The sequence below is a fragment of the Callorhinus ursinus genome, unplaced genomic scaffold (genome assembly GCF_003265705.2).
Source record: "Callorhinus ursinus isolate GAN/ISIS: 27379988/994484 unplaced genomic scaffold, GSC_fseal_2.0 scaffold3, whole genome shotgun sequence".
In the NCBI taxonomy this organism is placed as follows: domain Eukaryota; kingdom Metazoa; phylum Chordata; class Mammalia; order Carnivora; family Otariidae; genus Callorhinus; species Callorhinus ursinus.
The window spans coordinates 21,847,737-21,874,307 of NW_027397065.1; the positions used below are offsets into that span (position 1 = coordinate 21,847,737).

General features: G+C 34.7%; 1 long non-coding RNA gene and 1 pseudogene across 1 annotated transcript in view; both read left to right on the forward strand.

Annotated features, from left to right (window-relative positions):
* The window catches only part of LOC141371375 (uncharacterized), a 411,253-nt gene that overhangs the window by 180,378 nt on the left and 204,304 nt on the right, over nt 1-26,571 (forward strand). The window lies entirely within an intron of this gene.
* LOC112819983 (proteasome subunit beta type-5 pseudogene) lies at nt 4,962-5,955 on the forward strand (annotated as a pseudogene).

The window sequence follows — 26,571 nt, forward strand, 5'->3', positions numbered from 1 at the left end:
AAATTCAAACATAAATCTTGGAGCTATGCTCTTCTCCTCCCATTGATTGCTTGAAAGCTAGAACACAATTTGTAGCACATCCCTAGCAGTAAAATCCTTGAATTACCACTCTTATACTTATTTTTATTTTACCCTATTATTATTCAGATATGTTTTCATCACTGACAGCTAATCTGGTTTGATCCTGGCTAATGTTAACATATAAGGAGTTTATCTGAATGAACGGGAAGAATGGCGGAACTCCTTGGGTATCTAAGCTATGAATCTAAAAGATCCAGTCAATCAGTTATGGAACACTTTGATGATTAATACTGGTTTGTTAAATTATTCTAATTTATTGCTATAACCACCCCTTCCAATTTCGATAATGAGAATGGATAGATAGATACATACATACATAGATGAGAAACCTGAAATAAAAAGAATAAATGAAAACATAAACTGGTGATAAAGGAAAATCTCTGCCTATCAATAATTAAGACACATGGTGGTATTGATGTATAAGTAATCTGCCCTATGTTATGTAAACCATAAACTATTTCAGAGTGAGGGAGTGGTTGTCCAGAGCTAAAAATATTATGAGGCTATAATTATTTTATATTAGATTCCTTTTGCATTTTAATATAAATCAAAAGCATTTATTGTACAGGGCATTTTTTAAAGTTTGGGTAATAAAAGTGGTGATTCAAAACATTAAACAGCATTTCTAGCTGTGACTGTAGGTCATGTGGAATGTTAAATGCCAGCATGCCAACCAATCACAATCCAAACTCTGAGCTGCTCTTAAGATTATATATAATGAATAACAGATTGTAAATTGTGGGTTTATGCATGATTCTAAGATCTTTTTAAAACCTTTTTCTTGAGCGCTTGTTTGGAGGTTCTAGCAGGGGAGCGCAGCTACTTCCTATACCCTTGACCGAAGAACGGTCCTCCTCTATCGGGGAAGGTCGTCCTCTTCACCTGAGCGCGTGGCTTCGGGAGGGACGCACATGGAGCAACGAGGGAGGAAGGGGACACCCACCTAGCCAGCCAGATCAGCCGAATCAACCCTGGTGATCAATGGGGTGACAGATGTCGCAGCCAGATCGCCCTCAAATCCTTAAAACCTTTTTCTTAAAATGTTGCCTTTCGACTCTGCCTGTTTGACAACTACAGCCATCTTTACATGACAATGCCACATTATCTCATAGTATATGGTTGTTCAAACTAAGATAAGCTGCTCCCCAAGATCACAGAACAATGACAACAGGAGAGTTTGTATTTTACTTTTTATGCATTAATCACTAAAATTTCCACATTCAAATGAAAATATGCCTCTCCCAAATGAAGTCATTCATTTTTCCAAGTGTTTTTAAAGAATGTTTAATACCCAAGAGTACAAGAAAACAAAAAAAGACCTACAATCTCTGTCAGCATATTCCCTATTCACATGAAAGTAAGTGTAAAATTTACTCTGAAGTAATAAATGCTTGAACAAAATCAAACAATTAATTTGGCAGATATTCACTAATTTAACAGTATCTATTGAACACCTTATAATTGCCAGAAAATACTTTAGGTGTTTAAAATGTAACAATAAAGACTTTGGACAAATTCCTTATTCTCGTGGTGCAGAGACCTATAGTGCCAGAAAAGCAAATTATGCACAATTACACAAACAATTTTTACTATCTGAAATACAGCATAGGATGTAAAGAAAAAGCAGAGTAGATAGGATGGTGAGAAAAAGCCCTTTAGATGAGGTGATATTAGAGTAGAGACCTTAATGAAAGGAAGTCAGAGGTTGGGGACTGAAGGAAAACCATAAACAAATTCCTGATCCATAGGCAACCTTGGAGAGTTATCTTTAACTTACATACTTAAATATTAATGTGGGAATATAAATGTCTCTTTTTTTAACCATATACGCTCGGGATTTATCAAACATGCAGTATCACTTTTACCATATTAGTATATGAGGAGTTATTCAAATGCAAAAAAATAGCATGAATCTGAACACCATTGGAATTATAGAGGAAGTAATCCACTAAACAAAGGAAATGCTTAATTTTATATAAAGATCAAGTGAAACAAAATATATTTTAAAGCACTGTAAAAGGTAGAAATATTAATTTCCCAATTAAATTACTGTCTTTTTTTAATTTATTTACTTTAGAAAGCGATAGAGCACAATGGGGAGGGGCAGAGGGAGAGGGAGAGAGAATCTCAGACAGACTCCCCACTGAGCAGGCAGTCTGACGAGGGGCTCAATCTCACCACTGAAATCACACTTGAGCCTAAACCAAGAGTCAGGCACTTAACTGACTGTACCACCCAGACATCCCCCAACTAAATTACTTTCAATGGAAGCACCGTAAAAGAAGAAAGTGAAAAAAAAAAACTTTCATATTTATTAGAAACATTTGTTAGGATGCATAAAGTGTTCATGTGTTTGAATCCACTGATTCTCATTCTAAGATCCTAGACTAAAAATATAATGAATAAAACAGTAAATACTTTATGATGGGATTATTTTTCCTGTTTAAAAAAAGTCTATGACCAATATAAGTCAAATGGCTAAGTAAATTATAGCGAGGCCATGTTTGCAATTATTCACCACCATTAAGTATGGCATTTTCCAACACTCTAATTACCCTTAATTAACAATATCATAGTCCTAAATCGTAGGTAACAAAAATGTGTTACAAATAGTATGTAATATAAGATATCTACTGTTTAATATGAAAGTCTGGCTTATCAAAAATGCATATAATACACAAAATATTTATAACCAAAATGTAGAAAGATCTTTTACTGATTAAAGAGAACAAGCAGGATAATAAAATAAATGAACAAAGGTATAAAACAATTTCAAAACAGAACTGCAAATGAAAAGGAAATAAAACCTTGCTTCCTTTAAGGTCTAGGATAAAAGTAGAGCAAATATGATGTAACTGTTTTCATTAGATTGTGAAAAATTTAATCCTGTCATACATTGTTGAAGGAAATGAAAAAATAGGAAATATTTAGTAGTATAATTTCAATGCACTTACTTTGATTTAGCCACTTTACTTTTGGGGATCTATCAGCATATCTATGAAACAATATTTACTGCAGTATTATCTCATTGATCCTAAATAAAGGAAGGATAAAATACATTAGTTATATTCATATACGTTATGTAAATTCTGAAGGTATTAAAAATAAGAGTTATATGTATTAATACAGATGGAGGCATGTGATGTGTTTAAGTTTTTATTTTAATCACAGTTAACTAACATACAGTGTTATATTAGTTTCAGGTGTACAATAAAATGATTCAACAATTCCATACATCACCTGGTCCTCATCAGGTGTTTAACCCATCCCCCCCACCCAGCTTCCCTCTGGTAACCATCAGGTTTGTTCTCTATACATCAGTTTTTCTCTATAATTAAGAGTCTGTTTCTTGGTTTGTCTCTTTCTCTTTTTTATCCCCTTTGCACATTTGTTTCTTAAATTCCACATATGAGTGAAATCATATGGTATTTGTCATTCCCTGACTGACTTATTTCACTTAGTGTTAAACTCTCTAGCTCCATCCGTGTTGTTGCAAATGGGAAGATTTCATTCTTTTTATGGCTGAATAATATTCCATTTTATGTATATATATATATATAAATATGTATATGTATGTATATATATACATATATACATACATATACATATATAAATATATATATACATATACACACACACACACACACACACACACCATGTCTACTTTATCCATTGACCTATCCATAGTCACTTGGGCTGTTTCCATAATTTAGCTGTTGTAAATAATGCTGCAGTAAATGTAGGAGTGCAAGTATCTGTTGGAATTAGTGTTTTTGTATTCTTTGGGAAAATACCTAGTAGTGCAATTACTGGATCCTAGGGTAGTTCTATTCTTAATTCTTTGAGGAACCTCTATACTGTTTTCTTCAATGGCTGTAGCAATTTCAATTCCCACCAACAGTACACAAGGGTTCCTTTTTTCTACACACTTCCCAACACCTGTTGTTTCTTGTGTTCTTTGTGTTATGCCATTCTGACAGTTATGAGATGATATCTCATCATAGTTTTGATTTGCATTTCCCTGATGATCAGTGACGTTGAGCATCTTTTCATGTGTCTGTTAGTCATCTTTATGTCCTCTTTGAAGAAATGTCTGTTTATGTTTTCTGTCCATTTTTAAGTTGGATTATATGTTTTTTGGGTGTTGAGTCTTACAAGTTCTTTATATATTTTGGATACTAACCTTTTATCAGATATGTCATTTGCAAATAACTTCTCCCATTCTGTAGGTTGCCTTTAAGTTTTGTTAATTGTTTCCTTCACTGTGCAGATGCTTTTTATGTCAGTGTAGTCCCAATAGTTTATTTTTGCTTTTATTTCCCTTGCCTCAGAAGACCTATCTAGAAGAAAATTGCTACAGCCAATGTCAGAGAAGTTACTGCCTGTGTTCTCTTCTAGGATATTTATAATTTCAGGTCTCACAGTTAGTCTTTAATCCATTTTAAATTTATTTTTGTGTATGGTGTAAGAAAGTGGTCTAGTTTCCTTGTTTTGCATGTTGTTGTCCAGTTTTCCCAACACCATTTGTTGAAGAGACTGTCTTTTTCCCACTGGATATCCTTTCCTGCTTTGTAAAAGATTAATTGACTATATAATTGTGGATTTACTTCTGGATTTTCTTTTCTGTTCCATTGATGTGTCAATTTTTGTGCCAGTACTATACAGTTTTGATGACTATAGCTTTGTATATAACTTGAAATCAGGAATTGTGATGCCTCCAGCTTTGCTTTTCTTTTACAAGATGGCTTTGGCTATTCGGGGTCATTTGTTGTTCCATACAAGTTACATGAATAGAAATGTAAAATCTTCAAAGAATACTGTGGTATTTCTGATCTCTTCTGGTCAGATCTCTTAAAGAAATGTGTTCAAGCTTACTAGACATGGTGCTGGCCAGTGTGTTGGAGAGGCCGCTACCGGTGAATGGGCTCGGGTTTTTCAGACCCAGGGGTCATGCAGATCTGCTGGACCTGGGTCCAGGGAATCCCAGCGATGGGCTAAGCCTGGCCCTGCCCAACTGGGGTGTCACGGAGGAGCCGAGAATTGAAATGCTTCATGGAACCACCACCCTGGCCTTCAAGTTTCAACGTGGAGTCATTGCTGCATCGGACTCTTGGGCCACAGCCGATGCCTATATAGCCTCCCAAACAGTAAAGAAGGTGATAGAGATCAGTCCCTACCTTCTGGGCACCATGGCTGGGGGTGCAGGGGACTGCAGCTTCTGGGGGCCGCTCTTGGCTTGGCAATGTTGAATCTATGAGCTTCAAAACAAGGAACGCATCTCGGTAGCAGGTGCCTCCAAGCTGCTTGCCAACATGGTGTATCAGTATAAAGGCCTGGGGCTGTCCATGGGCACCATGATCTGTGGCTGGGATAAGAGAGGCCCTGGCCTCTACTAGGTGGACAGTGAAGGAAACCGGATCTCGGGGGCCACCTTCTCTGTAGGTTCTGGCTCTGTGTATGCTTATGAGGTCATGGATCGGGGTTACTCCTATGACCTAGAGGTGGAACAGGCCTATGATCTGGCCCGTCGAGCCATCTACCAAGCCACCTATAGAGATGCCTGCTCAGGAGGTGCAGTCACCCTCTACCATGTCCAGGAGGATGGCTGGTTCCGAGTCTCCAGTGACAATGTAGCTGAACTATGTGACAAATATAGTGGTTCTACCCCTTGAAGGAGGGTGGATGTGGCTGCTTGCATTTCGTGGGGGGACTATTGCTCATAATGTGGATACAGCTCCCTATCCTGTAGTGGAGGGGTCCTCAATTGTATTGATAATTTTTTTAAGCTCTGGTGCCATTGACCTCTATGTGTTACTAGTTGTTAATGACCTGCTGCAGAAGTGATTTTACTTTCTTAGATGTTAACATTGCACTACTCGAAAAAAAAATGTGTTCAGTTCTGGGCAGTAAGATTTAAGAAAATATGAAAAATAAATAAATAAATACAACTATTAATAAAAATAGCAATGATAATAAACCAGATAAGAAATAGGGATCAAGCTGCTATATGGAAATAAAAGTCATATCATATAAGGGAGGTCTCCAGGTTGAAGGAAAGAGTATTCAAGAAAGACATCTTAACTGTTTCAGATATTTGGAAGTTTTGAAAGTTTTTTTAATGGAAAGAGATAAGAACTATTTAAAACTCTAGAACAAAAGAAAAAAAGAACCAGAGTAAGTGGGTTTAAATGAGAAAGATTTCTGTTACATATAAAGATCACTTTAATTTTCACAATTAAATGAAGATGGAAGGAATACCTCCTGGGAGGTGTTCAAAAGCAGAGACTATAAAATCAGGATAGCAGAAATGTTATGCTGGAATATAGACCTGTTTAGTTGTTGGAATATCCATCTGTTGCAAATTCACTGCTACAAAATGCCATACAGGAAGTCAATCAAATGGGTCTTTTTTAAACAAAATTATTACACAACCTACCAATTAGAGTTAAATATTGTTAAATAACAATTTTTGCAGTGAAGCTTAGGTTATTTTCAACTAAATTTAAGAAAATTTAAAAATTTCTTTTTATTGTGTATTTAGAAATAGAATCATTGGCCCAAATAGTCTATTGTTATGACTAAATTTACATAAAGTCTCCTGTTTTGGATAAAGAGAAGGGGACGAGGTACATGAGGCCTGAAAAATGAGAAAGAGATTATAATTTGTACCCTTCCCCAAATATCCAACTCAGCCACAGAGGATGTTTGTATTCTACTATAGGGGTAGGCAGAAGTTAAAAGAAATGTTTTCATGAAGGATATTTTTTAATTGAGATAAAATTTACATACAGTAAATATATAGTTCTATGAATTTGGACAAATGCATAAAATTGAGTATCCACAACCATAATCAACGTATAGTTCCATAACCCCCTAAACCTCCTTCCTGCCCCTTTTGTAGTCAACCCTCTTCCTTACCAACAGTCCCTGGCAAATATTGATCTGTTCTTTGTTCCAAAGTTTTGCCTTTTCTAGAATATCATATTAATTGAATCATACAGGATGAGGCCTCTTGAGCCTGGTTCCTTCATGAAAGTCATTTAATGACTGAGAGAAAAGTAGTGCCTTTTAAAGTCTGTCTTGTTTAGGCTGCATTGAGATATCATAATCAGGACAAATATAGCAGAATGATGAATGACAAGTTGATACAGTGAATCAACAGTGGAGACATGGGGGTAAAACAACAATACTGTGATGTGTAAGATCAGTACTGAACAAATGTGAAACACTCCCTAAAGAGTCTCAAGAGTACCAGTGAGACTTTTCAGGGGGTTGAAATCCCGTTGTTGTGCAGGAAAAAGATAACACCAACATGGAATTCCCACATTAACGTTAATGTGACCTCATTTATATCTCTTGGTTGATGAGTCTTATGAACTTTAGGCTACAAAAGCATAACAAAATTGTTTAAAATAAATAAATAAATACCGAACTCATAAACTAAATGCTTTGTCAACTGGAATGTTGAAATAATGCTGACAATCTGAGAAAGATATAAATATACTGCATTTGTTCCAAAACTCAAGATGAAGGAGTTCAGAGAAAGAAAGCAGAAACTATATGTGGCCATGGACCAGATAGAAATAGATTAGTGGAAGGAAGGAAGTTGTTAAGTAAATGGTTCTATTCTAAGAAGTTGCCATCAGACTTCTTTTTTAACCATGGTCATTGGTCAGGTTCATTCTAGTGAATTTCACGACACTAGATAAATTCAAGGATGAGCTGAAATCATATAGTTATTCATAGTGATGTAAATAGAAATAGTTTACTCAGAAAAAAAAGTTTAGTCAAACTTCTAAAATGATCAGTCACAGATTTTGGGTTGTTTTTTTTTCCCAAATATACTCAATAGTGACAATTTTTTTTATTTAAAGAGACACTATTCGGAATTGAGGATTTTTTGTTTACTTATTTTGGTTTGTTTGCTGTTTATGTGTTTTTAATGGTAATGACAAGGTTGGTTAATAGCTCAGTTTTGCTCAGCCATAAAGTCTTACACATAATATGTACTCATGTGTTTGTTGGATGAATGGTAAAAAAAAAAAAAATTATTATTTTTAGTTTGCTTATGAAAAGACATTGAATCTATAAAATGACTAAAGTTTTCTACCAAATGCCTTGGCCTTACTCTAGAAAAGAATTTCTTAGGCTAGATACTAAGATAATCTGGCCCCAAATAGCTATTGTCAGAAGCATACTGTCTTATTGTTAGTAGAGCACTGTGATTCTACAAAATCCCTTTTAAAGGCAAGAGAAGAGTAGGTAAGCTTGAAGGAGAAAAAGGAAGCTGTATCTCATGCCTTAAGACTTTTAGGAAGTAAATGAGTCATTCGGTCAGCATATCTGTCCCTATGCTCCTTCCTCTCTTTCTTCACTGTGGCATACAAGACTAACTTGTTATAGAACATGTTTAGACACAAACTCACCTAACATGTTTTCTTTGCTGCTCAAATCGAATACAAGGCTTTAGGGGAACTTCAGAAGACACTGTCTTATTATGGCAAGGAATCTTCCTTCTGTCTAAAAAGTTGTTACCAATTTACCCATGGGAAAGTGTTACACAGGGAAATTGGCTCTCACTTGCTCCTGTATTTGGATGCTACTCCTCTTTCTCTGGCTCTTAACAAGAATTTAAATTGATGGTGTATCATATGACAAGTAATTCATAGCTCCATCTCTGCAAGGCCTCACATTAAGTGACATAAGGTATGCTACTGTTCAATCAAGAAAATTTTTGACACACTTGGGTATACTAGTGGTTAGAGATAGGTGAGGACTCTTTTCTCTCATCCACAGAATAAAAAAGTGTACTGTACACAAACATTTGATAGGTTCCTGCTAAAGAGAAATATTTATTACAAAAGCTCCATAAAAACAGCCCTATGCCTTTTTGTGGTTTTGAAAAGTTTCTTTCCTATTCCTAGATACCTTCAGAGACCTTAAATGGAAAACTAAAGGCAATAACATTCTCAGAGCAGGCACAGTGGCTTGGTAGTCAGGACGAGAAGAAGGGTGCTCCACTCACTACCAAAGATTGAGATCTCAAAAGATGAAATCAGAGAATTGAATCCTTATCTAAGGGCAGAAAAGTGTGCAATATTCCTTACCAATCTAACATTAATGCTAAATACTCAACTTGGTAAAGACATTAAAACTAACTTAATTATACTTAATGGTGAAAGTTAAAATGCTGTCCCTATAAAATAGGGAAAAAAGGCAAAGTGTTGACTGTCAACATTCCCATTCAATGTAATACTAAGATGTAGCTCCTGAAGTGAGGCAAGAAAAAGGTAAGAAAGACCTATAGATTGGACAGGAAGAAATAAATCTATCTCTATAGTTACAGATGGTATGATTGTAGAAAATCACAAGTAATCTACCATAATAGTCCTAGAATCCTAGATCACAGGATACAAAATTAATATCCAAAAAATTAATAGTATTTCTATATACTAACAATGAGCTTGAGAAAAACAGCAATTGAAAGCACAAATACTGCTTACAATTACTCCAGACATAATGAAAACTTAGACATACGTTTGACAAAATATGTACAGGACATATATATTAAAATTACAAAATTCTGATGGAAGAAATAAAAAAAACCCTAAATAATTGGAGAAATATACAAAGTGCATGGATTGGGAGACTCAACATAATAAAAATTCTCCCCAAATGGACTTGTGGGTTTAATGCAGTCTCTACAAAAGTCCCAACAGAGATTTTTGCAGACATAGACAATTCTAAAATTTACATGGAACGTTATAAGCTCTAGAATAGGCCTCATTATCTTGAAATAAGAATAAATGGAGGAATCACTTTATTTGATATTTAAAGTATACTGTATAGCTACAGTAATCAAGACACTGTGCTTCTGGCAGAGAAATAAACACATAGATCCACATAATGGAATAGAAAGCCCAGTAATAGCCCACACAAATATGCTCAACTGACTTTGTAGGAAAGTAAAAAAGCAAGTCTGTGAAAGACTGCCTTTCAACAAGTGGTACTGAGAACAGTTGAGCAGCCAGAGGCAAAAAATGGACCTCAACTTAAATTTCACAGCTTATTTTACAAAAACTAAAAATGGATCATGAACTTAAATGTAAAACTTAAAACCATAAAGCTTTTAGAGAAAAGAAGGAAAGTCTTAAGGATTTTTCAGCAAAGTATTTTTAGGTTTGACACAAAAAAGAATGATACGTAAAAGGAAAAATTGACAAATTGAATCTAATCAAAATTAAAGTCTTTTGACCTGCAAGAGCTCATAAGAACATAAAAAGACAAGCTACAGATTGGAAGAAAAAATTTTAATTACACATCTAACAAAAAGCTGGTATTTAAAATATGTAAAGAACTCTCAAAACCCAATAGCAAAAATAAAATTCAATAAGAAGGGCAAAAGATATGAACATATATATTTCACTGAAGAGGATACACTGAAGGCAAATAAGCACATGGAAAGATGTTTAGCATTATGAGCCACAAGGGAAATGCAAATTAAAACTACAATGAGCTATCACTACACACGATCAGAATGGATATAATAAGAAATATTGACAAAAACCAAACATTATTGAGGATGCAGAGAAACTGGATTGTTCTACATTACTGATAAGAATGCAAAATGGTATAGCAGTGTGGAAAGCAGTTGAACAGTTTCCTAAAAAATTAAACATGCAATTATCATATGACCCAGCAATTTTACTCTCTTTAGCATTTATCTCTGAGAAATGAAATTTTATGTTCACACAAAAACTTAAACCAGAAATTCATAGCAGCTTTATTTGTAATAACCCCAAATGGTAAACAGCTCAGATATCTTTCAATAGGTGTATGGTTAAACCATCTCTGGTACATCCATAATATAGAACACTACTCAGCAATAAAGAGAAATAAGCTATCGATATATACAGTGACTCCAAAGAATCTCTAGAAATTATTTTAAGTGAAAAAAGACAATCTGAAAATATACTATATGATTTCTTTTACATATCATTTTGATATGACAAAATATTTGAAGGGGAGAACATGTTAATAGTTGTCAGTAGTCAGACCAGAGACGACAGGTTGAGGAATGGAAGGAGATGAACATAGTTGTAAAAGGACAACAGGAAGAAGCCTTGTGATAAAACTTTAGTTTCTTAACTGTGACGGTGGGTGCACAAATCTACCTATAAGATAAAATTGTAGGGGCACCTGGGTGGCTCAGTCATTAAGCGTCTGCCTTCAGCTCAGGTCATGATCCCAGGGTCCTGGATTGAGCCCTACATCGGCCCCCGTGGGAGGCCTGCTTCTCCCTCTCCCACTCCCCCTGCTTGTGTTCCCTCTCTTGCTGTGTCTCTCTCTGTCAAATAAATAAATAAAAATTTAAAAAAAGATAAAATTGTATATAATTTAAATACACAAATGAGCAAGTAAATCTAGAGAGATATGGATAAATGGGTGGATTGTATTGATGTTAATACCCTATTTTTGATATTGTACTCTAATTTTGCAATATGTTTTCATTGGAGTAAACTGAGTACAAGGTTCACAGGATCTCTGCATTATTCCTGAAAACTAATATAATTTATGTCAATAAAAATGCCAGTTAAAAACAAAGTACAAGGGAGACAATGAAATAATCCTTCACCAAAAGATCAGAAAATAAGGGGAGACTAATGTCCATTCCCCAGTCTTCTATGGATCAAGCCTCCTTTATGGGTTTAAGAGTACCACGGATTTCAAAAGAACAATATATAAAAGGTAGTAACAACAGAGTTTTGTAACTTTGTCACATTAAAATATTTTTTAAATTTATAAGGACACTGAGAAACTAGGACATGGCAGTTACAAACTCCATCTTTCTCTTTTCAATGCCCTCTCCTTTTACTGAAACATTTTACTTTGTCTGCCAGGCCAGTGTTTCTACCCCACAAAACACAGAGAGCTCTTTCCTTACAATCCTCTCCCAAACCCCAATCTATTCCCTGTCCATGCCTTCTAAATTTGAGTGCCTCAGCTTTCACCTATGAAAGAGGGAAGGGAGACTTCCCAAATTCCAGTACAAGAGGAGGTTTGCCCAATTTTGCATTAATTGACCTAAAAAAACAAGTACATGCAAAGGTGGGGATGAACCTTTGTCAGAAACAAGCACTACATTTTCATAAGGTGTGACTTAACCACCTGTTAACATTGCTATGACCTTGCCCTTTATACATAATAGCCCCAAAGAATCATTCACTCTTCTCTGAGAACCTGTTTACCACTTGATGGCTCTCTCTCTGCTTTCCAGGACAAATGGCAATTAGAAGAAATCAGATTAGATTACATTGGATCCCATTACCAATAATCTTTACCCTCACGATAAATCAACACACCACAGAGACAGGCAGAATTTCCACTTACCTCATTGTTTCCCCAGATTCTCTTTTCATTCATCTCTCTCTCCCCCAAAGCCTTGTGAATCTAGTTCTCCAAAAGACACGGGTCCTGTGCCTCCCAGTAGTGCCACACCTCCATAGTTACGCCTTACTTCTTCTAATTTTTTTTTTCTCTTAGCCATTCAGGATCTTTTTCATCTTCACTATCTACTTCATTTCTTGTGAACGGAGAAGTATCACTATGGAAATAAAGACGATTGTGTCCACTACTGTACGTTTGCTGCCGTTCCACTTCTCCATCTTCAGATTCAAGAAATTCAGACATGCTTGCTTTTGTTCGTTTTGGTCTTCACACAAGAATGTGTGTGACAGGTGTTCTCTTTACTGGTCCATTGCGACTAAAAGCAAATTCAGGCTGGCGATGAATATCCTGAGAATTTCCTGCAGAGGAGCCATCATAATACTCGTTGATAGAAAAATCTATCCTAGCACCTTTTGGCTGATAAACATAATTGAAGATAAAGCTTCTGTGGCAGAGTTCCTTCAGCATATTGAAATCATCCATCAGAGCTGTTCTCTGCTAGATACCACTTCTTCAAATGTAAATAGCTGATATGCCTAAATTTTATGCCAAAGGCAGGCTTATTAACGAAAAAGTAGGACTGAAGAGAGAAATGCTTTTAGGCTGAAACCTTGTAATGTTTCAGACAGGGGCACTAAGCTAAGCAAAGCAAAGCAAAGCAAAGCAGTAGAATACTGGAGGTCAGAAGTGCTTCAGTCAGATGTTTTACTTGATCATCCCTAGAACTATGTATGTATCTTTGGATTCAGTTAAAATACAGATTTTCAGAGTCAGAGAATGAAGGAGTTGGCAACTTATAATTATTTAAACGATTTATAATAAACCCACTAAAACTATGAATTCCCTATATGGATGCAGCCTTTCTTCAACTTCTTTTCTGAAATAAAGGTATATCATTTCCAAAATATAATTGTCATCAAGAAATATTAAATTATCCCATTAACATTCAATTAATTTGATAAGGCTAAATGTCAAATATTTATGCAAGTGTGATAAAAACTTTTTTTTAAAGATTTTATTTATTTATTTGACAGAGAGAGACACAGCGAGAGAGGGAACACAAGCAGGGGAAGTGGGAGAGGGAAAAGCCAGCTTCCCGCAGAGCATGGAGCCAGATGTGGGGCTCCATCCCTGGACCCTGGGATCATGACCTGAGCAAGGCAGACGCTTAACGCCAGAGCCACCCAGGCGCCCCTGTGATAAAAACTTTTAACTTCAAAATTAGATAGGCTATTTTAGAGTTTAAAAAAATTTAAAATTTGATTTGCAAAATTTTTGCCTTAGATAATTCCTATATCTAATGAATCTAATGAATATTGTAGTTGAAGCCAACCAATAAAAAAAGTAAAAGAAGAGAAAAAATATCTCTAGGCTTTTTTTTTTTTCAAATCAAGTAAGGTAAATTAAACATGCTAGGAATTATCGTTACTGTGCTTATTTGTAGGCAAAGTAATTTTTCACATAAAAGCCTTACAAAGAAGTTTACTTTAGATAAGAGTCCATATATTGAATAGGAGAGGGGAAGAAACAGCACAGATATTTACAGCAAAGCAATACAAATATTACTTGAGGCAATTTCACTTACTAATTCTATTTTTTGAAGAAAAAGTCATTTAGAATGATTACCTTATCTTGAATTTGTCAAGATAACTAATTTTCAAAACATCCCTAAATATATATGTCCTTATAGCTTGCAGTAAGTATTCTATATATCAAATGGAATATTCAATTTTGTATAATAACCAATACCTTCAGATTGGAAAGGTCACTCAATTCACACTGAAATCCATCCATATATCTCTCAAGCTGTCATGTAAACTGGGCTTGAACACCTTAATAAAGAGAATTCCATGTCCCAGGACAGAGAGTTACATTTTAGGCCAGGCATGAAATTAGCAAGTCAGATATATAATGAGTAAAACCTGTATCTCTCTAACTTACACTCATCAGATACTATTTCTGCCTCATGGAGTGCATTCTGAAAAAGCTTTAATTTTCTTCCACATGACACAATGTATTTGAAAAAGCTGTTATTTCTTACCTTCTAGTCTTTAGGTTAAACATCAACTGCTCCTCAAATTGTGCTTCGTATTATATAATTCCAGTGCCTTTGACCATCATGAGCAGATTTCAGTTAGTGTCTAATCTGTTTAAATTTTGATGCCCAAAAATGAATGCAATATTTCGGGTAAGAATGAAAGGTAAGCTAAGTGTTATCATTATCCTCACACTAGAGATTTCTTAAAATGCAACTAACAATGGTCATCTTTTATTTATAATATCAGACTCAAATTTATTTTAAATCTCTTTTCATTAATTTTTTTAAGATTTTTTTTATTTATTTGACAAAGAGAGTGAGAGCAGGAACACAAGCAGGGCAAGTGGGAGAGGGAGAAGCAGGCTTCCTGCTGAGGAGGGAGCCCGATGTGGGGCTCAATCCCAGGACCCTGGGATCATGACCTGAGCCAAAGGCAGACACTTAATGACTGAGCCACCCAGGCACCCCTCTTCATTAATTTTTTGACACCCCATATTCACTTTACCAATAAATCCCATCAGCTCTTCCTTCAAATAAATTCAAAATCTACAACAATTTCCCATTGTGGTTTAATGATGAAAAATGGAATATTTCATCGTGGTTCAAGGCATCATCATCTGTCACCCAGACCATTGCAACAATCTCCTATCTGGTTTGTTTCAAATCTTGTCCACTACAGTCTATTCTCTATACAGTGCCAGAGTGTTAAAGTGGCCGTTCAAAAGAAGTCAGATCATGTCTCTCCTACTCAAAACTTTCCAGTGCTTTTTATTCTCATTCAGAATGTGGATTTGGACTTTTCCATTTTTACTAAAATATAAGGTCTATGAGGGAAGGGAATTTTGTCTATTCACTGATGTATCACTAATCCTTAGAATAGTGTCAGGCACTTAATAATTTTTAGTAAATAATAGTTAATTGTGACTAAGGCAATAAAATCATTTTCATAATTGCTATGATACCTAAGCCATAGCTCTTCCAACTGCTGTGTTAGATTTCACTGTAGGACATTGCTGAGCTTCATCTTGTATATGGAATTATACCTTTAAAAATCTAAGACAATCAAAATGTATTTGGACTAATTAGAAAATTAGCCAACTGGATAAGGTGCAAAACCCAATATATCTTCCTGTATTGTGATAAAAATCAATTATGAAATATAATGGAGGAATACTCTCATAATATTAATGAAAAATATAATCAGCCTAGCAAGAAACTTTAAAAGAAATACAAAAACATATCAAAAGCACTATAGAATTGTATTTATGCACAAAACTGACTTTCAGAAATGGAAAAATACGACATGTTCTGAGATAAATACTGTGAAGGTGTCAATTTCTTTACAATTAATTTATAAATCAAATGAAAAATACGTTTCACTCAAGATGCTCAAGATGCTCAAGGTAATATGGAGAAATCTGTTAACTTTATTTTGGGGGATTAGCTACTAGAATATTAGTTTAAGGCAAGTTTTGAAAAAAATTTAAATGTTTAATGAATTAAGCCAAGTAACAATAGTCTAGGCCAACCAGACAGCAATGGACATTTATTGTTTAACATAATTGACATAATTAATTTTAAAAATCATTATTTTAGTGCAAACCATATTTTTAGCCTATCATTGTCTTTTAGTTCATAATTTTTCAACCAGTAAATGAATATCCTTCCCACTTGAATGTAATCAGCATAATTTATGACCATACTCTCAAAGTGTTTTAATAGTTTAATCAGCCAATATTTATCTGCCTAACATGTTGCAGTATAAATCATTGACAAAATGTTAATTATGACAATCTTTCGTAAGGCTCTTAATTATAAATTTTCCTTCAAATTTATACTTATTAACTTGTTTTTGTATATTTCTCAGAATAAAGTTTAAAACATGGTTTTTCCTTTAGAAATTCCTAACATATTTTCTATACTGCTTTAAAGAACCTTACATGGATGCCTGGGTGGCTCAGTCAGTTAAGAGTCTGCCTTTGCCTCAGGTCATGTGGGATCAAGCCCCATGTCAGGTTCCCTCTCCCTCTGCCCCTATGCCCACCCCAATCCCCGGCTTGTGCTCTCTCTGTCAAATAAATAAATAAATCTTAAAAAAAAATAAAATACCCTACATGTAGTAGTAATATAATACACAATAATTTAAATTTTTGTTTTTGTATTTCTCCATATTGTCCATAAACATTTTATAAGAAGTTGTTTCAAACTTCTGACTAATGCTGAGACATTATTTTTTTACCATATTTCTAATCTAATAATGTATAAATTGTATAAGATATTGATGCAATTATTCTAAAATGGTTTGTTCTTTGCCCATTCATGTGGATCCTAATCATCACTGATTAATTTTTCATGTTAACCTAAGGCATCCTTTAACAATATCTTCTAAACTCTTCCCATATATTGACTTGAAGCTCACCAGTCACTTTGTTTTCTGGTTATTTGATTTGGTTTATTGCCCATCTTCTGGAACCTTTCCCAGTTTCCGTTTCTCTCTAAAGCCCTGGCAGTGCTTCACTAATCTCATTTAAGTAGACTTACAGTGCCCTGAGCTGTAATTGCAAACTTTATTTGATTAGGCTTTGTTTTAATTATTTCATCTTGGCTTTCATATTCCTCTTTCATGACTTCCTGGATGTACGCTTCATTTCAAGTTTATGTTATGGTCACACCAACTTGACAGATATCATCAGAATTTGCATTCCTTTAGGAAGTTCATATAAAATTACATAGTGAATTTTTGTAACAATACTATTTAAAGATATCTTCAGAGGACTTAATCAGTTTATAGAAAAGGAACTACTTGAAAATCTGGAAATGCCAATTTTATGGAATGCATCTCATTAAAGGATTTTGCCCATGCTCTATTTTTGAAACTTTTGTGTTATCTGTGTGTTGACCATGAGAATAAATTTTAAAACTTGGGTTTTCCCTTTTATATATTCATATCACATCTCTCATTTTTATTGCTTTACAATGTCCTACATATAGTGATCACGTATATATCTACACGACATGGCAATGGTGTATGCCTTACCTTTGATTTCAGCCCAAAATTTAATTAAAACATGGTAGGTGCTAAAAACAAAAGGGAGAAGTAAATATAATTGAAAGAAGGATTAGTAAAAGTTTAATAAACAAATCAAAATGTATGTATTCAGATGTGATATTGCGCTCAATCAAGTTGGCAAAAGTTTTTTTTCTTTCTTTTCTGTTTTATTTTTTGGTGAGAGTTTTAAATTCAGATATATGCAGTATATAATGAGCATTGCTTTTGGGAGAGTTCTGTTGTGTTGTGTGTGTGTAAAAATTTAACATTATGTATGAAGAGATAAGAAAATGCTTTTAATTTAAAGAAGTAACCAAGGGGTGCCTGGGTGGCTCAGTCAGGTAAGCATCTGCCTTCGGCTCAGGTCATGATCTCAGGGTCCTGGGATTGAGCCCGATATCGGGCTCCCTGGTCAGCGAAGAGTCTACTTCTCCCTGTCTCTCTGCTCCTCCTCCCAGCTCGTGCTCTCGCTCTCTCAAATAAATAATTAAAAGAAAAATCTTTAAAGAAGTAACCAAAAATATATATGTAGCAATTACTATTCTCTTCATAATAGCTAAAATTGGGATTAACCAAATGCTCAAAATATAGAATAATGTGAGCTATTTACAGATACATTTTGAAACACCATGCAGGTGTATAAATTGAGGCTTTTGAGTTTTTAATAGTAAAAATACATATACACCTCAAACAAAAACCAAAGATAGGAAAGTGCTAAGTTATATATACAGTATGACATCTATAAAAAAGGAGGATGCTGAAGGGAGTATGTGCAAATTAAAACAATTATCTCTAAATTATAAAATAATGAATAATTTTTATTCTCTTCAATCTTCCTGAATTCTCTATATTCCTAAAATGTTTTTTCAATAGTTATATATGAACAAATTGTTTTAAAAAATTAAGAAAAAAAAAAGTATGGGCGCCTGGGTGGCTCAGTCGTTAAGCGTCTGCCTTCGGCTCAGGTCGTGATCCCAGGGTCCTGGGATCGAACCCCACATCGGGCTCCCTGCTCGGCGGGAAGCCTGCTTTTCCCTCTCCCACTCCCCCTGCTTATGTTCCCTCTCTCACTGTCTCTCTCTCTGTCAAATAAATAAATAAAATCTTTAAAAAAAATTAAGAAAAAAACACAGTTTTGAAAAGAAATAGGATGACAGTAAAAACAGTTCAATACCCAGAGTTATAACTAATAAAATTTCATTTTATACCATATTTAGAGGCATAACTACTATTATTTTTAACTAGGAACTCTAGCTCTCCATATTCTTGCAATTGTTTACTCTCCAAAAATAATTGCAGCAACAAAATGTCATTCACCCAGATTTTAGATCTCATTTGAATCCTAACCCCACAAAGTAGCCACAATTTCACTCCATCGCTCCAATAATGAACTGAGAACATGAAAACACAAGATTGATGTGTTTGTTTTAAAAGAGCTAATATGTCATGCTTGGCTAATGCTGCTCAACTTCATCAATGATAAAGAGAAGAGAATGTTAGTAATGAAGCATCTACTGCACATAGTTCAGTGATAGAAAGTGACATGAGAAGTACAGCATTTGCTATTCTCTTCAGATTCAATCTTCTGAACCATGTTGCTCTGGACAAGTCATCTTTTAATCATTTATAGAGAAACCGAGCAACTTGATGCTTCAGTAGTAGAACCCAGCTCAAAATTTAATTAAAGCATTCCAGGTTCAAATAACTAAATGGAGATGTAGACCTAATGAAAAACAAGGAAAGGAGGGGCAGAGGGTCTGAGAGAGAATGGAATAGATAGAGGGAGAAAATGAGCTCAAGGAAACTCTATGAGCTTAAGACAAAACTAATATATTCAGGCAATGCTATTTATTTTTAGACCTTATTCTTTCCACCTGTATCATCTGTCCTTTCTAAATTCCTTAAACAATAGCCACATCAAGAAAAGTTATAATTTAATCAAGTGTGTGTGCTTTACCTCTCTTTACATACACTGTATGTTTGCTACCAATGTAAGTTTTGTGGGAAAACACTTTTTTTTCTCTATGATGTCAACTATTAGGCATCTATTTTCAAAGGATTTCCGGTTCCCCACAAAAATGTAAAAAATTGACTTTTCTGAATTACGCTGAATGTGAAATCCTCACCTACATACTATACAATGGGAAATATTATTTATTCTTCTTTTTGTTTTAATCTTACAGAGTCTGCTGAAAAAATCCTGCCCTTACTGACACTCAATTATTGAGCCATTAGTTTGTGTATGCTAGTTTTTGGCCTTTTCATGAGAGGTCAGTGGCATATCTAATACATGTAATATATTAGAGCTAGAATGGGCTTGTTTTCCTGAGATGCCCTTGCTTGCTTTTTCTTAGCTCTTTCTACCTTGGTAAATTTGGATGAAAAGTTCAAAAATACATCCCAATTTCTCACATATTTGGGGATCAAAAAGGACTTTGGTCAGTTTGGAAGAGTTAGGTTCCTATTTGTATTTGTGTATTAAGCATCCATTAAATGAACAGCAAGATAGTCTTTCCAATTTTCTTCCTAAAGATCAAAATTTAGGCACAGGTGCTCACCCAGGACCAGTGTTCATATAGCTTCCCCTTTACCTGGAGTAGGATGGCTCTCTGATTAGCTGATTTCCTACCATGCCCTCTTTCTTTTTTTATTACTTCCCAGTCTAACTGCTCAGCCATGCCGCTGGTTTGCTGTTTAGTTACCTTTTCTTACTGTTGTAACTGCACCTTGCTCACCAATCCAGTGATGATTTTTTTTATTTTTATTTATACATGCCAGTAAATATTTGTAGAAATGCACAAATGATTTACATGAGCTAAGGGAAATCAGAGTTCTGTTTCCCTCCCAGCTACAGGAATGGATATTACTAAAATCTAAATTGTAGAGTGATAGTTTCCAAGTGAGTCGTGTTTATGGACTTCGTCACTTGTGTTTAAGCAGAGGAGGAAAAAAGCCTTACCGAAATATTCTGAGTCATGAACCTGTCTTTTCTTTCCTTAATCGCACAACACGTGGAATTAGTATATACCTGAAAGGACTATGAGCAGAGTTCTTATGACTGCACGTTTCCACCGGCACCTCCTGGCAGGTAGCCAATGCTTGTTGCAAACTAAGGAAGACTTAAAATTAGCCACTGGCAATTCATTATTAACGCTCGTATATTCTCCTGTTGCCGCTGTGGAGGGCTAAGGCAATATATTTAGTGTGAGAAAACTATAAATGTTCTAGAAGAAAATTAGAGAACACAATAAAATGTAATGAAAAGAAAACAAGCGTAACTGTAAGGCTTGAGACTAGATACTGAGAACACTTCTAAAGAAAATTCTTCATACAATTAAAACAAGTTGACATGTGGTATACTCTTCATTGTTATCCTTCATAATGGAAAGTATAAAATAATCCTTCCATTTAGGCCTTTTTCATTTGGAATGCAAGATAATTTCAACAGTGGTTCAATGTTGAAAAAAAAAGGCTTAAAGTCCTATATTAATTGCGCAAAAAAAATAAAGGAATTTGAATTGTTGACTTACAAATACAAAAATTGAAGAATTTAGAAAGGCTTACATATAGCCACACAGTCTTACATAGTACTGTATATTTAGGAAATTTATATTTTTCTATTGTATCTTATATTATTTACTCAGAAATACTTTCCTTTGTTTGACCATAAGATTGGTTTATAATGTAACAAATGACCCTAACAAACTCTTTGCCTCTTTAGTTTGAGAAAATATCACTGATTTCTCACTGTAGTGGGGGATAAGTACCCATAAAAAAGGTACCATAGAGTCCTGTTTCACATCATTTTAAGAATTCCAAGATATCAGACCATATCCCTGAGAGAAATGGCAAAAGGATTCCAGTACTAACAAGTAAAATGCCAGAATACCCTTCATCACAAAACAAAAACAAAGGCTGCACCAAGCTCTTAGGGGGTAAGGGGACACTGTCTTACCCTTTGATTAAACTTAGTTGTCTCATAATACTCTTAAGTCCTCAATTGATGAAGATTATTGAATTAGTCTGTATTTGTTAGTAGTGACCACTTCAGGGCAAGGAAGTTGTAATGGTACGCACCCAGTGGAAGATGGGGTAGATATAGTGATTGCCAGGATGTAAAGGGGGTGACTATGTGATCAATGCTATTGCCACTTTTTTCTCCCAAGCTTAAATATAGTGCCTAAGAAAAGCCACATACATATAATTTGCACTTCTTTTCTTATTGCTTTTCAGACCCTCTTAAATATGATAGAAATTATATCAGATACACAACTTGACTTTGGAACGTGGGGAATACACATATATGCATGGAGAGATGGCAGGCGGTAGATATTTAGGACATAGGAATTAGAGGTAATGTACACACAGACATACATTTGTGAATTAGCTGTGCAACTGCCATTGTGGTGATGAGTAAATCAAAATGACCTTGTCTCCTACATTTCCTAGGAGATGATCCTGACTCTTAGTAGTTACTGTATTTGTATCTGAATCAAGAAAAAGATATGCAGATTTGGATATAGAGGAAATAGTTTGCTAATAATAGCCATTCTCGTTAGTAATGCCAAAGCCAAATATGAATCTTACCGTATTTCCTGTTTGCTTCTCTTTCTTGTCACATTACAGAAGAAGAGACTTCTTAAATATCACTTTAAAATTGTATAGTACTTTTAGGAACATGAAATCTATGGTTTGACAATGATTGGATTAGTAAAACCAGGAGGTTCTATTGGAGCTAATTTTTTATCTTTGAGATAAAGTGGCAGCATTCTAATGGTGCCATTTAATAACCCTTTGTCCATTTTATTTGAAGAGTTGGTAAAATCATTTGTAAGGGTTACTTAATGACTGTACTAGTTTCCTAGGACTGCTATAAAGCACCATAAACTGGGTAGCTTAAAACAACAGAAATTTACTCTTTCACAGTCTGGAAGCCAGAAGTCCAAAATCTGGAGGCTGTAGGGAAGAATCCTTCTTTGCCTCTTTCAGCTTCTAGTAATTATTGGCAGTCCTTGGCTTACTTGGCTTGTCACCACACCAGTCTACTCTCCTTGTTTCCACAGCACCTTCTCCTCTTCTTTCTGGCAAATCTCCCTTTTGTGTCTCTACAAGGACATTTGTCATTAGGTATAGGGCCTACCCAAAATAATCTCTTCATCTCAAGATCCTTAATTACATCTATGAAGAACTTTTTGCCAAATATGGCAAAATTTAAGGATTCCAGGGCTTTGTGTGGGCCACTCTTCAACCCACTACACTCATTTAGAATGTGTAGGGGAAATGCAATGATAATATTTGGCACATGTGGGTCAGGTAAGTCCTGAGGAAGAAGACTTGATGTGCTCTGTAGAAGTCATTTTAAAAAGTTTAGAGGTATGCTTCCTTCCTTATTATTTGGGGTGCTCTGTCCATGAAATATATAGGTGAGAGCAATGCTGTTTATCCCATGGAAGCAGGTTAAAAGTCCCCTAAAGAACTATTCTCCAGGGGTGCCTGGGTGGCTCAGTCATTAGATGTCTGCCTTCGGCTCAGGTCTGGGAAGCCTGCTTCTCCCTCTCCCACTCCCTCTGCTTGTGTTCCCTCTCTCACTGTCTCTCTCTCTGTCAAATAAATAAATAAAATCTTAAAAAAAAAAAAAAACTGTTCTCCCTACCTGAAAATCAAAACTGTCAGATAAGATACTGAAACTTAGGTTAGGAAAAAGAATACTTTAGCTCCTCTTTTTTCCTTCTCACTTCAAACACTGTCTTAGTCTTTGATTAAACTTAGTTGTCTCATAATACTCTTACGTCCTCAGTTGATGAAGATTATTGAATTATTCTGTATTTGTTAGTGTGACCACTTCATTGATAATATTTTCAAATATGATTCAGGTCCTTAATAAACATAGAAATATACTCAGTTGCAGAAGATTTTGACAGTGAAGTTTACTCAGTATTGTGATGGATTATCCCTGGCTCTTGAGATAGCATTAAGATGTCTTAACATATACAGTTAAACTATTAAAATATTCTATTCTTATAGTCACAGCTTCAGAAAGTTTGCTGCAAGTATCTATAGTTTTAAGAGTTGCCTACAAGATGTCAAAGAATTTAATCTGTGTCTGAATTTTACTAAGAAGGAAATTTGTATGAAATCTTTTTAACAAGCTATTGAGTCTATATATTTGAAGGAGTAAAGAACACACATATTTATTATGAAATAAACCAGGCCCTCAGCATCATACTAGTGGGATTAATTAGTGTAATTAAATTAAAAATAATCAGAAACTACCAGTTATCATATTGCCCCAATAAAGAAAGGTCTATATTTGCATTTAAAATTTTAAACAATAAAATATGAATCAAGAGTTATGCAAACTTAAATGTCTCTTTTTCAAATTTAGATTCAGAGGGCATAAATACACTCTGAAAACCACAGTGTTCACCATTTCCTGTTCAATTTACTTTCAACCTCCTATGCTTTCTGAGAATGAGAAGAAGAGCAGAAATCTATCTTGGCATAGTTTTATCATTTCTGAGATCTTTCAAATGTAAAGGAAAAACAAAAGACATTATACTGGCATTATGTACTTATTCCTGTTAAGCCAAGATAATTGAAATCTAGTATATTATAAAAAAAAGGGGTTTTTCATTAAGCAAAATGACCAGATACTTTAAAAAAGCAATAAACTTACTTCTTTATATTAAAACATTTGAAAATGCAGTTCAATTTTCAGTTTGAACTAGATTTCATTTTCTCATTTACTACTTGCACACATGCCTCTCTCAATGCTAAAGTCATCTTAATGGTGTCTGTGATGTTGAATTAAGAACTCTAGTATGATGATTACAAATGCATATATCAAACTCCCATCTCACAGTCAATAGATACAATTTTTCACATACATCGGACATTATGATTTTTGATAATCATTTAGGGTAAATAAATAATGAGAAGGGTGCTTACTTGTTAAGCAGTAGGACAAATTCCTAACGTAACAACAACAGAAAGGTGTATTATAAGAGAATATATCTTAAACTATCCCTAAATCAAGTCAGTGGAATCTCCACACAATGGTAAGGAGGTTTTGGACTGTTTTACATTTCTCCACTCAATCAGAAGAAGAGTAGGTACTGACCAGAATATTTAATCTGAAAATGATTTAAATGACCGTTACATGTCTGTGAGCTTTGTTCTCTATTTTGTAGAAGACATGGGTATCTCAGAATTTTGCTAATTCACTCTCCTTCTCTCTCTCTCTCCTTCACCCTTCTCTCTTGGTCTCTCTCTCTCTCTCTCTCTCCATATATATATATATATTTAGATATAATATTTTGCAAATATTACAGAAAATTTACTCATTTCAAATGCTGACAGTGCTCTTTTGTTTCCCTGTTAGGAATTCAACAACTCCAAGTATACATTGGTATGTTTAGTCATATATATAAATTTTGGTCAAAAATCAATACATTTTTTAAAAAGTAATAAATAGAAAAATAGGCCAACATGAAATTTCAAATAATCTCTGAAATGCAAATATTATTGTTATATTTGGAAGGGGAGATAAATCACAGGATATTTCAATTTTGCTGGCAAATGTGATAAAATGCTAGTCCTTATTATAGACACAGCCTCTATCTCTGTGAAGAAAATCTTAAGAATTGGGATGTTACCTAGCTAGAGATCTATCTGTATGTTGGTGTATTTTAGGCGTCTGCCTTTGGCTCAAGTCATGATCCCAGGATCCTGGGATCAAGCCCCGCATCAAGCCCCGCAGGTACATGGAAAGATCCTCAACATTGCTTATCATCAGGGAAATGCAAGTCAAAACCACAGTAAGGTATCAGCTCACACTTGTAAGAATGGTTATCATGTATTTTAGCTATATGGAAATTTAAATTTTAAATCCGTATCTAATATATAAAGAACAGTTTATCAACACTCATCACTTAATGAATTTCTGAAGGTGTCAAGTCACATAAAAACTACGGATAATCAGTACAGTTGTATTTCAAGCAGATGTATTTCTTTGGTATTTCACTGTAAACATTTTTACTTCATACATATAGCAGTTTCAAATGGCAGAGCCACTGGAGTTGTCAGGAAAAAACATGGCGTAAAGCATTAGCATTTTCATTTTAACCAGAACTGAACTGTGAGAGTAGCAGAGTCTCATTTCTTTTACACTTGATTTCACACCCACTGTGTACTTTCTCCAGGAATGTCCCCCAGATTAGACAGATTAGTGAATAAAAACATCTCCTATAGGTTCAATGATATCTGGTATTCATAAGTCCTTTGCAGACATCATTCTTTTATTGATTTAAAGATGAAATATTGTTAAAATGTCCATATTAACCAAAGCTATCTACAGATGCAATGCAATCCTTATCAAAATTCCAATGACATGTTTAATAGAAAAGCAATACTAAAATTTGTATGGGACAACAAAGGACTCTGAAGAGCCAAAACAGTCCTGAGAAAGAAGAAAATCAGAGGCTTCACATTTCCTGATTTTAACTTATACTACAACACTATAGTAATTAAAATAATATGGTACTGGCATAAAAACAGACACATAGACCAATGGAACAGAATAGAAAACCCAGAAATAAACCCTACTTGCATATACAATCAACTAATATTTGACAAGGGAGCCAAGAATACTCAACGGGGAAAGGATAGTCTTCAATAAATGGTGTTGGAAAAATGGATATCCACCTATGGAAAAATGAAATTTGACCTCATCTTACACCACTCACAAACATTAATGGGAAGTAGATCAAAGACTTAAACATAAGAGTTGATATTGTAAAACCTTTAGAAGAAAACAGGGAAAACCCTCCTTGATGCTGGCCTTGATGGTGCTCCTTGAATATGACGTCAAAAGCATAAGCAACAAGAACAAAATAAATAAGTGGGACTACATCAAGCTAAAAAGCTTGGCCCAGCAAAAGAAACAATAAAAAAAAAA